General features: G+C 42.9%; 1 protein-coding gene across 4 annotated transcripts in view; it reads left to right on the plus strand.

Annotated features, from left to right (window-relative positions):
• Positions 1-17015, plus strand: part of LOC149246969 (kinesin-like protein KIN-14D) — a 369530-nt gene that overhangs the window by 111964 nt on the left and 240551 nt on the right. The gene's annotated exons all lie outside the window — the stretch shown is intronic.

Raw genomic sequence — 17015 nt, forward strand, 5'->3', positions numbered from 1 at the left:
TGCCAAATGCAAGAACTGTGAAAAGCATGTCATCGAGATGCCAGCATAGTCATACATAGTGACTGAACTATAACACTGTTGTGCTGAGCAAGGTCATAATAATAAATTGTGATCTAGACATGACCTGCTAATTTATAGTGATGCTACACAAGCTGATCTGAGATAACAACGATGCCAGAACTTGGATGCTGAAACGACCATACATGAAAGTCGCTGAGAAAAAGACTTTGACAGTCATTCTTACTTCACCGAGACTCTGTGCCAACAATTCTAATGACGTACCTGCAACTCTGCCAGACTTATAAGATGATGCCATACAAAACTGTAATGTAACTGCATAAAAGCCACCATGACATCGCAAATGACATCCATGCACCCAAGAGCATGACCGAGCACAAGCTGATCTGAGATAACAAAGGATGCGAGACAGAGAGGCATGCGAGACAGAGTGATAAGCCATTGCGATGTGTCATGCGAAGAGTAAAACTCAAACCTCATGCGAGGTTCAGAACTTGTGAAGACCTGAGAGCTAAATCTACGCGAATAACTCATATCTGTGACTGTGCCATTACAGAGATCTGAACCAAGCAAGAACAAGGGACCTATGCCATGCGAGAGCGGAGAAATCAATTCTTTACAGAGTTCTTACTCCTTGCGAAAATCCACAGAGAGAGGTTATTGAAGAATCTCAGAGTCGAGCTGCATTTCTGGAGATCACCCCTATGGGTTATTTATAGTGGTTTGATGTTGTTGAAAGGTTGTAACCCTTGGGTGAGCCGACCTTGAGGCCAACCTTCAAATTTGAATTTCAAATAAAAAATATCCCTCCAATTACATATTGAAGCTGACTTTTAATATTTAATTCAAATTCTCTTTAGGGAATCAAGGGAAATTCTTCCCTAAGCTGCCTCATAAATTTAACAGTAAGGCAGCTTTGGCCAACAGCTTGACGTACATCATCTTGCCACATGGTACTGGAAGCAGGCAAAGAACTGACCCCGTGTTTGAAGACAGACCTACACTGGATCTTCCAGAGGGTAAATGAAGTAAAAACTCAAGCACTGCCAAATCCCAAGGAAATATGATTGAAACAGCAAGCTCCAAGCCCCAAATTTGGAAGGGAATCCTTATTTGAAGTGTCAAATAGCCCATTACATTCAAGCTTGGTCCACTTAGATGCAAAAACGATTATTGTACCTGATGCTTTGTTGTTGTCAATAGACTTTGTGATGTGATCGTTAGGTGGTTCCACAACTGAGACTTGGCCACCTTAATTGGTACGGGGATTCCAGAGAAGCATATTGAAACTCATAGGTGGATTGTTGAGAGCATTGGGTGTTTGAGCAGTAGCAAAATGACATTTGCACCCCCGATAACTCCTGCACCTAGGACATTTTGCTACTTTGCACATTATTTGATGTTTCTTCAGGATGACATATACTAGACCCAACATGCCCATGGTCAGCGTTAGCACTCTAGAGATGTGACAGTTGATCAAGAGCATATATGAGGATGGTATCACCTTCTGAGACATGGGAAGGCTTATAGCCTTAGCACTCTAGAGATGCGACAGTTGATCAAGAGCCTATATGGGGATGGTATCACCTTCTGAGACATGGGAAAGCTTTTAGCACCTGGAAAGTGTTAAAATTGGCAACTAGGGCCAAACTCCACACGGGTCATCATATTTATGACAACTGATATTTTTCTTGGATTCCTCTCTCTAAGAGGTATATGATTGATCTAAAGATCATCCGATTTTGACATGTACAAATGAAGATATGAATTTATTTATATTATGAACAAATTGTCAAGGTCGGCCAGCAAACTCATGTAGGCTCAAAAGCCCAACAATCATGTATGTTCATCCTCAATGCTTGCCTATAAATTCATGATGCCTCATCCTCATTTGGACATTACTCATCCACACACCTCTCTCTCTCCTTATCTGATTGGGTACGCATTTTCTGGGCAGCTTTCTCCCTCACACATGCGAAGAAAAGGAGGACGAAATTCTGTTTTGGGCGTTGACCAACGTTGACCAAATTTCAGCGAGTGTTTTGACTAGCGTTGATCAACAACATTGACTTGTTTGACTGTTTTTGGGTGAGATACTTCTGTTTGGGTAGGCTGCATTTTTGGGCACAAAAATCGAGGTCAAATGTTGAATTTGATGAGGGTTGACTGCAGCTAGGGCTGACTGTAGGGTTGGCTGTTTGACCAGGTTTGATTGGACTGTTTTGGGCTGTTTTGAGGGCTGATTCATCTTGCTGTTTGGAGGCTGAAGTTGATTGAAGTTGACCATTTTGTTGAGGGTCAAATTTGCCCTGTTGACCAGCGTTGACTTTTCTGGTTAGGGCTCTTTTGCTGCTGTCATAAATGATTAGATTTGTAAATTGTACTATCTCTCTCTCTGTTGAACTATTGAAGAATATAAGAAGAATTGATCAAGGGTTTACCCACATTAGGGTTTGTCCCTGGAGTTGATTTTGGGTAGCATCGAATGTGCTCTAGCCTTGAAATTTGGTGGAAAGGCTCAGGCACATGAGATCTCCAAGACCCAGAAATCGTTTGGAGAAATTCCACCCAGATGAGGAATTATTAAAATAATTGATATTTTTAATGGGTTCCTAAGTCTAAACCTAGGAAAATAAAAACGTTAATGGGTATTAATAAAGATAAGGGTGAGAAGCTTCTAAGAGACGAGGATCAAGTCTGTTTTAATCTTAGCCATTGATTAGAGACTTAATCTTGACCGTTGATTCATCAACAGGAAAAGTATAAGAGAAGACTTGAGGATCATTTGGAGATACACCAACAGATACTCAGTATCCCAAGGAAAATCGATTCTCAAAGAGAAGGAGATCGATTTCAGAGGGAGAGTTGCAGGGTGGAGGGAAGAGGACGACATCAAGAGCAGTCAGTGATTGAGGAGGAGGTGATGTAGGGGCATTAAGAGACAGCGCAAAGGGAGATGCAACTCTCACGCAGGTTGACGCCGAGGGACGCAAAACCACGCAGAGTGACGCAGAAGTGGGAGAAGGGTCTCCAGGGTGTCAGAAAGTTTTCAGGGGAAAGTCTCAGGTGTTTTCTCTCAGTTTCTTTGTAAAATCATTCATTGTAAAGCGATTGTTGCTGAAGATTAATAAAACCCTCATTTGCTATATCGGTTTTTCCACATTGGGTTTTTCCAGGGACAATTGTCCAAAAACAACTGTGTTGATGTGATTGGTTCTTGTGCATGTATATCGCTGTTATTTTCTCTGTGTAATTATGTGATAACTACAGTAGAATTTATTTTAATGTTTGTTGAAGGGATTTCGTAAATAACTTATTGTGAAGAATAAGTAGGTGAAATAAATTAGTTGTTGCAGTAGAATTTCGGGTTAGAATTTTTCACATGGTATCAGAGCAGAGATTCGACAACAGGAGAGAAGAATCGGCTATGGGTTAGGAGCATGATGCATAGGCATCACCTCAAAGGGAATCATGTAGATTTCCAGAAGAAAGCACGAGGGACATGGATCACGATTATTCTATTTTAGCTTCCAGACTAGAAGAAGAAGTCGCTTGCCTAGCAAGCTCTGCCTCCTCTGAGGTTTGGTATATAGATAGTGGAGCTTCCTGGCATATGACATGAATTCGAGAGTGTTTTTCAAATTATCAGGAAGAAAGGATGAATTTTCAGATCACCATGGGAAATAAGGCAAAGTATACCCCTGTAGGAAGAGGTACTGTAGTCTTTCAAACCGAAGCAGGAGAGCGACTTCGACCAATCAATGTGTTGCATGTGGCAGGATTGGGGATGAACTTACTCTCTGTATCTCAACTTCAAAACAAGGGCTATGACGTTTTCTTCATTAAGGAGAAAGTATATGTCAAACACCCAAGATGGAAAAGGAAGGCCCAGATTAGAATCAGAAGTAACATGCTGTATAGATTACAGCTAGAATCTCTAATGGCAGTAATAGGCAGCAATGGAGATAAAGATTTGAATAAGCTATGGCATAGGAGGATGGGACACTTACACCATGGGGCTCTAAGAATTCTCAGGAAAACAGTATTAGGAGTTCCAGAATTAAGTATGCCAAAGCGGTATTGTCTAGAAGTAACAATATAGCTTAGAGTGTTCTAGAATACGTTGACAAGGACTTCTGATTTTTGCGCTAGGGAAGCCATCATAAGAGAGTGGACAACTCCCTACAATTCGGAGCAGAAAGGAAAAACATGACTATTGTGGAAGCAGCTAGGGCAATGCTATATGATCAGGATATGCCCAAACTCCTGTGGGTAGAAGCATGCAACACAATAGTTTATGTCCATAACAGGACTCCACACAGGGCATTGGGAAAAATCACTTTGGAAAGGGCCTTCACTGGGAAGACACTTGAAGTTAGTCATTTAAGGATATTTGGGAGTTTGGCGTATTGTCGTATACCTGAAGAAAAGAGAAAGAAATTAGATAAAACTGCTGAGAAAGGATATCTTGTGGGATATAGCGAGAATGTTAAGGCATATAGAGTCTATCTTCTAGGTAGTAGGAAGGTAGTGGTTTGGAGGGATGTAAAATTGATGGAGGATAGAGCTTTTAGGAAATCCTGAGAAATGCCTTCAGAGGAGCAGTCAAAAGACGATCCGTTGGTCCAACCACTTCAACCAACAGAAACTAGTACCGACAATTCTACTAAAGGAAAAGCTTCAGAACAGGAGGAATCTTAGAAGAGGAAGAGCTGATAGATGTATCGACTACCAGCGGAAGAACGAGTCGGGAACTCCGACAGATTCTATGGGATGCAGAGGACTTCATTGGTGCACCTAGGAATGATAAAAGGGAGTGAAGATAGCTAGACAAATACCAGGCCCTAGTAGCTCAGGTTGGGGAACCCTATAGTTTTTAGGAGGCCGTTCAGCATCAAGTATGGGTAGATGCTATGGTGGAGGAATACAGTTCTATAATGGTCAATGATGTCTAGGAAGTGTTACCTAGGCCTCAAGCTGGGTCAGTGGTAGGTTCGAGATGGATCTACAAAGTCAAATATGCTGCAGACGACAGTGTGGAGAAATACAAAGCTAGGTTTGTGGCTAAGGGGTATGCTCAGAAGGAAGGGATAGACTACGAAGAAACCTTCGCCCCAGTAGCCAGGTATACTTCTATTAGAACTGTGATATCCCTTGCAGCACAGATGGGGTGGGAGATTCACCAGATGGATGTCAAGACGATGTTCTTGAACGAGGTGATAGAAGAAGAAGTATACATTGAACAACCAGAGGGTTTTGAGACACATGAGAAGAAATCTCATGTATGCAGATTAAAGAAAGCCTTGTATGGGCTTAAACAGGCACCTAGAGCATGGTACGGTCAAATTGATGGCTACTTGTAGAAGATGGGGTTCGTCAAGAGTGACGCAGATCCTGATCTCTACTATCTTGTCATAGAGAATGAACCTCTAATCTTGGTGTTATATGTGGATGATCTGTTCCTGACAGGATCATCCTGGCTCATGAAAGACTGCAAGAAGAACCTAGCCACAAAATTCGACATGATCGATTTGGGACAGATGCATTATTTCCTGGGTTGGAAGTTTGGCAGCAGAAGGGTGAGATCTTCCTTGGTCAAGGGAGATATGCTACAGAGATCTTGAGATTTAGGATGCAGGACTGTAGACCTATGGCTACTCCAATGATCACCAACTTGAATAAGATTAATGCATCAGAAGATAAAGACGTTGATCCCACCTTGTATAGGCAGCTTATAGGGTCCCTGGTGTATCTGGTCAATACCGAGCTAGACATTTGTTACACTGTCAACACCCTTAGTCAGTTCATGGTGGAACCCAAGAGGGCGCACTAAGCAACAACCCAACATGTTCTCAGGTATATATAAGGAACAGTCGAGCATGGACTATTGTACACCCAAGGCAATGACATCAGGCTGAGTGGGTTCACTAATGCAAATTGGGCTAGAAGTTCAGTAGATCGAAAAAGTACAACTGGTTATTGTTTCAACATTGGATCAGGAATGACCTCCTGGTGTAGTAGAAAACATAAATTCGTGGCTCTGAGGTCAGAGGAAGCAGAATATATGGTAGTTAGAACAGCTTCGTGCGAAGCCATATGGCTTAGGAAATTGCTTGTAAATCTATTTAGGAGAAGGATGGAAGCAACCGGGATCTTGTGTGATAATCAGAGTTGCATCAAGCTCTCTCAAAATCCAGTATTTCATGATCGGTTGAAGCACATTGATATCAGGTGTCACTTTGTCAGAGACTGTGTCCAACGAGGGGCAATACAGTTGAGGTACACTCCTACAGAAGAACAGGTGGCAGACATCCTCACCAAGGCTCTAGGAAGAACAAAGTTTGTTCATTTCAGGGAGAGGATGGGCATGGTGAAGAATCCATTTCAGTAGTAGAAATGGATAAGTATCGAGAGTTGCAGTGAAGCAGTTAGGAGTGGTCGTGCTATGGGCAACATGATTCTGCATGTTGAGAGGGAGCTGCAGTACAAATGTAGCGGTGGAAATGTCATGGGCAGTAGTACAGGAAGCAACAGTACAGTGGTTGTGGGGTGGCAGGCCAAGCATCAACACAGAGGACCGATGTGGAGGATCAATGTGATGTTTCTATGGTGAAGCATTGCTAGAGCACATTACTCGCTAAGAGGGAGCTGTAGTACAAATGTAGCAGTGGCAGTGTCATGGGCAGCAGTACAGGAAGCAACAGTGCAGTGGTTGTGAGGTAGCAGGCCAAGCATCAACACAGAGGACCGATGCTGAGGATCAGTGTGATGCTTCTATGGTGAAGCATTGCTAGAGCACATTCCTCGCTAAGAGGGAGTGTTGATTTTGGATAGCATTGGATGTGCTCTAGCCTTGAAATTTGGTGGAAAGGCTAAGACACACGAGATCTCCAAGACCCAGAAATTGTTTGGAGAAATTCCACTTGGATGAGGAGTTATTAAAATATTAATATTTTTAATGGGTTCCTAAGTTTAAACTTAGAAAAATAAAAATATTAATGGGTATTAATAAAGATAAGGGTGAGAAGCTTCTAAGAGTCGAGTATCAAGTCTGTTTTAATCTTAGCCGTTGATTAGAGACTTAATCTCGTCCGTTGACTCATCAATAGGAAAAGTATAACAAAAGATTTGAGGATCTTTTGGGGACACACTGACAGATATTCAGTATCCCAAGGAAAATCGATTCTCAAAGAGAAGGAGATCGATTTCAAAGGGAGAGTTGCAGGGTGGAGGAAGAGGAGGGCATCAACAACAGTCAGTGACTGAGGAGGAGGTGACGCAGGGGCATTGAGAGACAACGCAGAGGGAGATGCAGTCCAGGGGAGACGCAGCTCTCACGCACGCTGACGCAAAGGGACGCAGAACCACACAGAGTGATGCAAAAGGGTCTCTAGGGTGTCAGAAAGTTTCCAGGGGAAAGTCTTAGGTGTTTTCTCTCAGTTTCTCTGTAAAATCATTCCTTGTAAAGCAATTGTTGCTGAAGATTAATAAAAACCTCATCTGCTGCACCGATTTTCCCACATTGGTTTTTTTTGGGACAATTGTCCAAAAACAACTATGTTGATGTGATTGGTTCTTGTGCATGTATATCGCTGTTATTTTCTCTGTGTAATTATATGATAACTACAGTAGAATTTATTTTAATGTTTGCTGAAGGGATTTGGTAAATAACTTATTGTGAACAATAAGTCGGTGAAATAAATCAGTTGCTACAGTAGAATTTCAGGTTAGAAATTTTCACACCTGGCTAGTGCGACATCTTGTGTCCTCTTGTCTTCTATTGTTTATGTTTATGTTCTATCTGCATTTTACTATCATGTTGATGTGATTGCTAATTTGGATGTTGATATTGGGCTAATAAAGAAATTGGAGTAAAATTGCTCTAAAGTATAGAACATACCATTGTTGCCTAAAAATTAACATGGTATCAGAGCTGAGGTGAAGACAAAGCCCAAGCAAGAGTGAAAGAGAAATCACCAAAGGTAGTTGGACAAGGGCAAAAGGCTCAATGGGTTCCTCATCCCACTTCCTGGTTGAAGACAAGCTCCGTGATAAATCTGACTATCATGGATGGAAGATGTCTCTTGATTTGACCTTGGAAGAATAGGAAGTGATGGATTATGTGAAGGGTAAAATGCCGAGCCTCCTTCAAATGCACCGACTGATGCGAAGACCAAGTATAATGGGGTTGAAGTGAAAGCAAAGAAGATTATCAGAGATTCCATTGACAAGCGTTTGGTGGCCTACATCTCCGAATTGAAGACCTCTAAGGATATCTATGACAGGTTGATCAACATGTTCAAGGTTAGTAATGCTAATCAAATTCTATTTCTCAAAAATAAGTTGAAGGATATTAAGAAGGGCAAGGACGAGGATATTCAATCCTACTTCTTAAGGATCACTAAGATCAAGAATGATCTACTTTTGATTGGAGAAGTCATTCTTGACAGGGAGCTTACTCTCACCACCCTTGGAGGACTCCCACCTGAATGGTATGTATTTATAACCACTATACTCAACAATGATCGAATTTCAGGGTTTGAAGAATTGATGTCGAGATGCATTCAAGAAGAAACAAGAATGGTGGAGCAAGAAATGTCGTCTAATAGAAGCAACTCCACTGCATTCTCTGCTCATGCCAAAAGGAGAAATAATGTAGGGTCTAAAGGTCATTTCCATGGAAAGCCTAGATCTAAGGGAGGGAGGAAGGGAAGGAGCTATGTTTGCAATAAGTTTGGCCACTATGCAAGGGAGTGTCCAAATAGAAGGGACACATCACATGATGATGATGACAATCATTCCAAGGGCAACTTCAACAACTACGATCAAAGGAATGGTAGGTCCAATGGCAAGGGAAAAAGGAATGCGGGGGACATCAAGGAAATGGTCGACTGTCCAAGAAAGCAAGGAACTCTAGGTATGAAGAATCAAATGTTGTTAACAATAAGCAAAAGGAGTACTATCTTATATCGACCCTCTCCACTGCCTCTCCACCGGACACTTTGAGGAATTGGCTAATTGTAGTGGTGCCTCAAGGCACTTTACCAGATACAAGGAAGCTCTCTCTAATCTAATAGAAAAGGAAACAAACTTGGAGATCATCCTTGGAGATGATACTACCTATACTGTGAAGGGAGTAGGGAATGTTACCCTTCAATTGAATCAAGGTAACACTATTCATTTACAAGAAGTACTATATGTACGTGATCTCAAGAAGCACTTGGTGTCCATTTCAACAATGGAAGACAAAGGATTGAAGGTGGCATTCATCGATGGAAAGGTACGTGTTTGGAAAAGAAATTTTAAAGATGCTTTTACTCTTGGGTTCAGCGTTGACACTTTGTATCAAGTTGGAGGAAGTCCATTGGGAGCCATGTCTTGTGATACATCTCTGCAATTTGAACTATGGTACCGGAGGTTTAAGGCCCTACCTGATGTGAGACAGATGGTGACAGGTATGCCTGAGTTGAAAGTAGAGCATGAAGGTGTATGATCTGGTATGATGCTCGTAAACTCTTTGGGAGGATACTTATATTATCTCACCTTTTCGGATGATTATTCTCGCAAGGCCTGGATCTACTTCTTGAAGAAGAAGGATGAAGTGTTCACCTGGTTCCGACACTTCAAAGCCTTGATCGAAAACCAATCCGAGAAGAAAATCAAGATTTTGAGGACTGATAATGGGACCGAGTACGAATCCAATGAATTCCAAGATTATTGCAGAAAAGCTGGCATTAAGAGGGAGACTACAACGCCATACACTCCCGAGCAAAATGGTGTGGCTGAAAGGAAGAATCACACTATTGTAGAAGCTGTTTGTGCCATGCTTCATGATCAAGGGATTTCAAAGTTCTTATGGGTTGAAGTTGCAAATACCGCCGTGCATGTTCAAAATCGATGCCCTCATCAAGCATTGGACTCCAAAACTCCCGAAGAAATGTTCACTGGTAAGAAACCCAATGTCTCTCATTTTAAAAATTTTGGAAGCCCCGTATATTTTCATGTGCTGAAAGAGAAAAGAAGCAAATTGGGTGCATCTAGGAAGAAAGGAGTCTTTGTGGGCTATAGTGAAAATTCTAAGGGATATAGAATTTATGTGGCTGGTCAAAGGGAAGTTGAGATAAGTCATGATGTCACCTTCGATGAAGATATAGTCTTGGGAAAGATCAACAACCTTCCTATCCCAAGGAAGGATAAAGAAGATGACACCGGAAAATAGGGTGCAAAAGAAGATGAAACAATGTTGGATATTGATGAACCTATGGATCCTATTGATCCTCCTCTTCAAGAGCCCTCCTCCTCCAAGAGGAGACCCTCATGGCTTAGGGAGACTCTCGAAGATGTCGAGAGACATATTGCACCAAGGGGGACTTTCCGTGAAAGCAAGAAGCCGAATAGGTATCAAGGATACTTGATCGTCATGAGCATTATCATTCAAAATGAGCCTTCATCATTTGAAGAAGTTGTGAAGCAACAAGTATGGAAGGATGCTATGAATGAAGAATATGAGTCAATTATGAAGAATGATGTCTGGGATGTGGTCCTTAGAACCCAGGACAAATCGGTTGTCACCTCTAAATGGCTCTACAAAATCAAGCATGGAGCTGATGGAAGAGCAGAAAAGTTCAAGGCTCGCTTTGTTGCTCGAGGCTTCTCTTAGAAGGAAGGTATAGATTATGATGAGATATTTGCACCTGTTGCCCAATACACCACCATCTGCTCGATCATAGCCCTTGCTGCCACGCAAGAGGATGGAAACTACATTAGATGGATGTCGAGACCACTTTCTTGCATGGTTTGATCAATGAGGAAGTCTATGTGTTAAAATTGGCAACTAGGGCCAAACTCCATGTGAGTCAGCTTATTTATGGCAGCTGATATTTTTATTGGATCACTCTCATCGAGTGGTGTAGGATTGATCTAAAGATCATCCAATTCCGATAAGCATTTATGGAGGTATGGATTTATTTTGATTATGGAATCATTATCAAGCCGACCAACAACTTGAGTAGGCTCAGAAGCCCAAAAGACATGCCTATTCATCATATGTTTTTAGTATAAATATAGAGGACTTGAAATCATTTGGAAGACAATTCTCTTCATGTGTGATCTCCTCTCGACGTCTTGGGTTTTTGGAGAAGGAAAAACACATAGAGGATACACTGGCATATGTACAAATGATGCCCTAGATCTAAAACGCAGGAGCAATGGTCATGAAGAATTCTATACGCAGCAAGGGGAAGGGTCTATCCACAGCTGCAGAGAAGACTGTCCATACGAAGCTGCAGTAATGGTAATGAAGACGCAGTAAGCCCTAGCTGCAGTGGCCGCAGTGAAGCCCTAGCTGTTGTAGCCGCAGTGAGGAAACCTCAAACCTAGCCGCAGTAGCCTAATACGCTGGTCACTGATCCGCAACAATGGAGACTCCTCACACGCATGCCCTAATCTGCTCCGTTGTCACATGGAAGAAGCCGCAGTGATATAGGGTAGCCGCAGTCATCAAGGGAACGCTGTCCAGAAGCCCTAATGAACGCAGTCAAGAGAGCACTCATAATATATACGCACAGTTATGGAACGCACAGTTATGGAAACCCACGCAGTTCATATGCTGTCTAGAAGGAACGCAGGTCAATGACAGTGATATGCTGTGTATGAGTTCATATACACGCTAGAGTGATACGCTGTACGCTGTGTATGTATACGCTGGTCAATGGACAGTGACACGTTGTGTATGAAGACTCATATACGCTGGTAAATCCGCAGCAAATATACGCTGGCAAATGAGACTTATATATGCTGGAAAATGAAACATATATACACTGGAAAATGAAACACATATACACTGGTAAATGGAGGCTCATATACGCAGGCAAATCTGCAGTACAACATATATACACACAGGCAATGGCAAGGTATATATACACAGGCTATGGCAATAAATATCTATATTAGGTGCAGTCATAAGGACGCAGCTGTGAGTGATGTATATGGGCAACATGCAGCATGATATATATGATGCATGATATATATGGGTAGCATGATGTATGAGATCATGTGCATGGGCATCATAATGATACATGGAGCATGGACAACATCATAATGAATGTAATCATAAGCATGGGCAGCTTGATGATGAATGAGATCATGGACATAAAGGGCAGCATGAGATCATGGTCATGGGCAGCATGATGATAATCATGATTAGTGCAGCATGGTGCAGTATGCAATGGTGCAACAAGTGGACCAGATGCAGTACTACGATAGGTGAAGCCATCACCTTGGAGAATTAGTTGAAGCAGAATGTCTTCAACTGATCTCATCGTTATACGAAATGATATATGCTAGATCTAGATAAGTCAAAGTGTTGACTTCTGTTGTAAATGTACTATCTCTCTCTCTCTCTCTTTCTCTGCTGAACTTTGAAGAACATAAAAGAAGAATTGATCAAGGGTTTCCCCACATTGTGGGGTTTGTCCTGGCTAGCACCACATCTTGTGTCCTCTTGTCTTGGCTTGTCTTCTGCGATTTATGTTTATGTTCTATCTGCAGTTTACTTTAATGCTGATTTGAATGCTAACTGTGAAAATTTAAATAAATTGCTATAGCATAGAACATACCTAAACTTAACACTATGTGGAACAACTTGAGGGGTTTGAGGTTCATGACTAGGAATCTCATGTATGCAAGTTGAAGAAAGCTCTCTATGGTTTGAAGCAAGCACCCCGGGCTTGGTATGAGAGGATTGATAGCTATCTGATGAAGTTGAGATTCACTAGAAGTGAAGTCGATGTGAACCTTTACTTTAGGGTTGAAAATGATAAACCTCTCATTTTGGTACTTTATGTGGACGACTTCTTTTTGACAAGTGCAGACCAAGTGTTGATTTTTGGTAGCATCGGATGTGCTCTAGCCATAAAAATTGGTGGAGAGGCTAAGGCACATGAGATCTCCAAGACCCAGAAATCGTTTGGAGAAATTCCACCTGGATGAAGGGATATTAAAATAATTAATATTTTTAATGGGGTTCCTAAGTCTAAACTTAGGAAAATTATAATATTAATGTGTATTAATATAAAATGGGTGAGAAAGTTCTAAGAGACAAGGATCAAGTCAGGTCTAATCGTAGCCGTTGATTAGGGACTTAATCTCGGTAATTGAATCATCAACAGGAAAAGTATAAGAGGAGGATTGAGGGTCAGTTGGAGATGCACCAAGAGAGATCAAGAATTCGATTTTCTGGGGCAAGGTTTGCTGAGGAAATCGAGTGAGTGATCAATTGCAGCGAGGTGTAGTTCAACAAGAGGATTTTGATCCAAGGCTGAAGGATACATATCAGAGAGGCAACAAAGTGCTGGAAGAGGTAGCGTAGAGCCTAGGAATGTTGATGCAGACGCAACAAGGGTTGACGTAGAGGGTAGGGAGGCCAACGCAGAGGACGCAGAGCGCCAAAGAAGCTGACGCAGAGGCCATAAAGGCTGACGCAGAGGACATAGTGAGCTTCAGAGGCTGCTGAGGTGATTCAGTGGGACAGACTGAGAGCTGATTGGGTGACACAGTTCTAGAGTTGTGCTGCAGTTCCGGAGAGGGTGACACAGTTCCAAAGGAGGGTGACACAGTTCCAACACAAGGAACAACCGGAGTTACTGTGGGATTGTTCATCCGGTTGCTGATTAGCTGAAATATTTGTCTCTGGATAGAGGTATTGCTACCAAGGATATTCTATGAACATCGAGCCATTTTTGGCACCCTTGTTGTATTCATAAGTCTGCTTAATAATAATACCCTCATATATGATGCACCGGTTTTCCCGCATTGGGTTTTTCCGGGGACGATTGTCCAAAAATAACGGTTTCCCTTGTGTTGTCTCCGTTTATTTTAGTTGTTAATTTGTATAGTTGTGAAAACTGCAATTGTGTTTACTTCGATGTTTATGTGATTAAATAACTTGTTAATGTAAAGAACAAGTAGAATATAGTAAACCTGATATTGCAGTAGGGGTTTCTGATGTGTTAGATTCAGAAATTTTCACACGGTATTAGAGCGATTGCAGATCACAGGAGGATTGGAGACACTAGCAAAAGAAATATGAGAATTTGCAGTAGAAGCACCTGTCTCAAAAGACAATGTTGTTTCAGAGTTGAAGCGGCGAGAGAATAAGTGACACAGTGCTTAGAGGGTGACACAGAGGTTCACACAAAGCCAACGTTAGCATTTCGAGCCAAGGGAAGGGCCAGCGCATAGGCAAAGAGATGTAGAACAGGATCACGCAGAGCCATGTCATCCTTCTCAGCTAGGAAAGAGTGACGCAGTTGGCCGGGAGGAGCAATTTCAACCTACGTCGGGATTGCGCAGAGCCTGAAAGGCTCAGTTTCTTCAGTTGTCAGGGCTAAGGGAGCTGTGCAGATTGTGATTTGAGGAGCTAGTGGGACGCTATTTCTGTCGGTGTAGAACAGTGTCTAAGGAGACGAAACTAAGGTAGAGGGAGGCATTACCTCGACAGATTTCTAGCCAAGAAATCTAGATCCGAGTTGCAGCGACAAAGGAGGATTGGAGAGGAGTGGTTTGATAGTTGGCTAGAGGATTTTTAGGAGGGAAGTCGAGACTTAGAGGGAGTCGAGAAGAGGAGCAGAGATGGAAGTGAACGGATTGAGTGATCAGGACAGATTGGACGGGGCTTCCAATTTTGTCATCTGGAAGGGCAGGATCCTGGCAATCCTGGATAAACATCGCATCAAGGACTATGCCTTGAAAACCATAGCTGTCCCAGTTGACCCTAATGTTAATGAGAAGTATAAGGAGGTCGAGGCGAAGTGATCCGAATTGGATCCATGGAAAATTATCAGAGTTCTATGACTATATCAAATCATGACAGACTTCAAAAAAACTTGTGAACAAAGAGCTATCAGGAAGGACCTCTGGACAGTGGCAGTTTGTAGCCAGCAAGGAACGACAAGGACCTCGGTCGAAGCGCGCTGACCGAGGCCCATGGAGACCGCGTAGTGGCACAAAACTAGCAATTAGGAAGCTCAAATCAAAAAACAGAGGCTGTTTCTGATGCGCGAAAGCGCTAATTGCACACCACTGGGCAAAACCCCTCAGGAAGGAATAACCTCAAGCGCTCGGTCACAAGGAAAGCCGAAAACCATGGGAAAAGTGCTGAAATGACAGGCGGGCCCCGCGCTCCAAAACTGGCGGAATATCGGAGGCGTTTTGGGCGGTAAGCGGAATTGTCAGGAGACCCAGCGATGCCATACAGCGAATGACGCGTGTCCGGCAGATGAGAGAGAAAACTGCCTCTCATCGCGGGCTAACGTCCGAGCAAGTCAACCGCGTGATAAGAGCGAACACCATAGGATCTGGGGGCTCCAGATCTAACGACGGAGATTGCACCTAATGAATGACCGGATCTGGAGGGAGAATTGAGTTGCGGCATATAAAAGTATGAAGTCTGATTTGATCGCTGAGTTCGCGGATGAATCATTACGCAGAGTAACCGAAATACCGAACCGTTTGAGGAAGAGCTGGCGCAGTTCGTGAAAGGACAAGTGGCCACTTCCCTGTGAGACGTTACACAGTGGCGAAGACGCAGAGGTAGGGAATTCCAAGTGAACAGCAGCAGGCGATCCGAAGAGGCGAAAGAGGAAGCGAACAGTGAAAGGGACGAATTGGCTTTAAGCCATGAACAGACAGAGAAAAGAAGAAGGAGACAGTGAGACAGAGAAGGAGAACAAAGAGGAAGCAAGAAGCAGAGAACAGAGAGCTGAGCTGACCTGCAGAGCTAAGGCAACATCGAGCAGACAGAAGGCTTGAGAGGTTCAAGTGATCCCTGTGAGGATATCTGTCGGGAACTGAGTACCAAATTGGACTCATCCCATTCAGACCAGTTGAGGTCGAGACTTGGTAAGGAAGAGTCTGTGCACTCTAGTGGCTTGGGGGATCCAAGAACCACCCTACTAAGCATCATCTGTTCCAGGAGACTCAAATTGAGCTCCTCATTGTAAAACTCTGCTTAAAGACACAATAAAAGAAGGCCACCATTGAAAGCTGGACCGGAGATGTAGTCTAGGAGGATTGGGTGAACTCCTTATTAATTTGTTGTGTTCTTGCATTTGCTTACTATGTTTCTCTTACTGTTTTCCATTTTCCAGTGTCTGTGTATTTTGCAATCTGATCGATCCGTTGCCTAAGATAACATAGACACACACCAGCACATGAGTCTGTAATACCTTCATTCATTAAGTATTTAACTGAGATCACTCACGAGTGAATTTCAGATCACGAAGGCGAAATGCATGATCCTAGACGGGGTCAAAGATCATGTCATACCACATATTGCTGAGAAGAACACAGCAAGGGAGATGTGGGAGGTGTTGACCACCTTATACTATGGCTTTTCCTTGCAGTGGAAGATGTTGTTGGAAAATCAGGTAAGTTCATATCAGATGCAGAAAGGACAAGAGATAGATCACTTCCTCCTCAGGTTGCAAGGAATTCGCGACCAGCTTACTTCTGTGGGGTCTACACGAGATCCAGAGTTTATGATCAGGACTACTCTGAATGCAGTCTCCGAGGACTGGGAGACGTTTGTCCAAAGCATTTTGGGCAGAGCGACTCTCCCCAGTTGGGAAGAGATGTGGGTAGCTCTTCGACAGGAAGAGATCAGGAGGTTGACCAAGGCGGGGAGTAGTGGTAAGGGAGTTCGAGTCAAGAAAGAGGAAGAGGATGCGGCTTTAGCATCTTAGGGACAACAAAGGAAGAGGAAGAAGAAGGACATCTCCAAGGTCAAGTGCTTCAACTGTGGGGAGTTGGGACACTATACATCTCAATGCCCCAGGAAAAAAGGAAAGGGAGAAGCTTCCGACTCAAAGGCAGCTCCAGTAAAGGCGGAGAAGGATGTCGACACTGATGACGATTGTGCCATGAGTGCTCATGCACCTCTAGAGAAGAGGTGGGGTGACATCGAGTTGTAGTCAGGAGGACTACATGCTGGGGTAGGA

Source organism: Pinus tabuliformis, chromosome 7 (assembly GCF_031772625.1).
Source record: "Pinus tabuliformis cultivar Carrire ecotype Pingquan chromosome 7, CPIR1, whole genome shotgun sequence".
In the NCBI taxonomy this organism is placed as follows: domain Eukaryota; kingdom Viridiplantae; phylum Streptophyta; class Pinopsida; order Pinales; family Pinaceae; genus Pinus; species Pinus tabuliformis.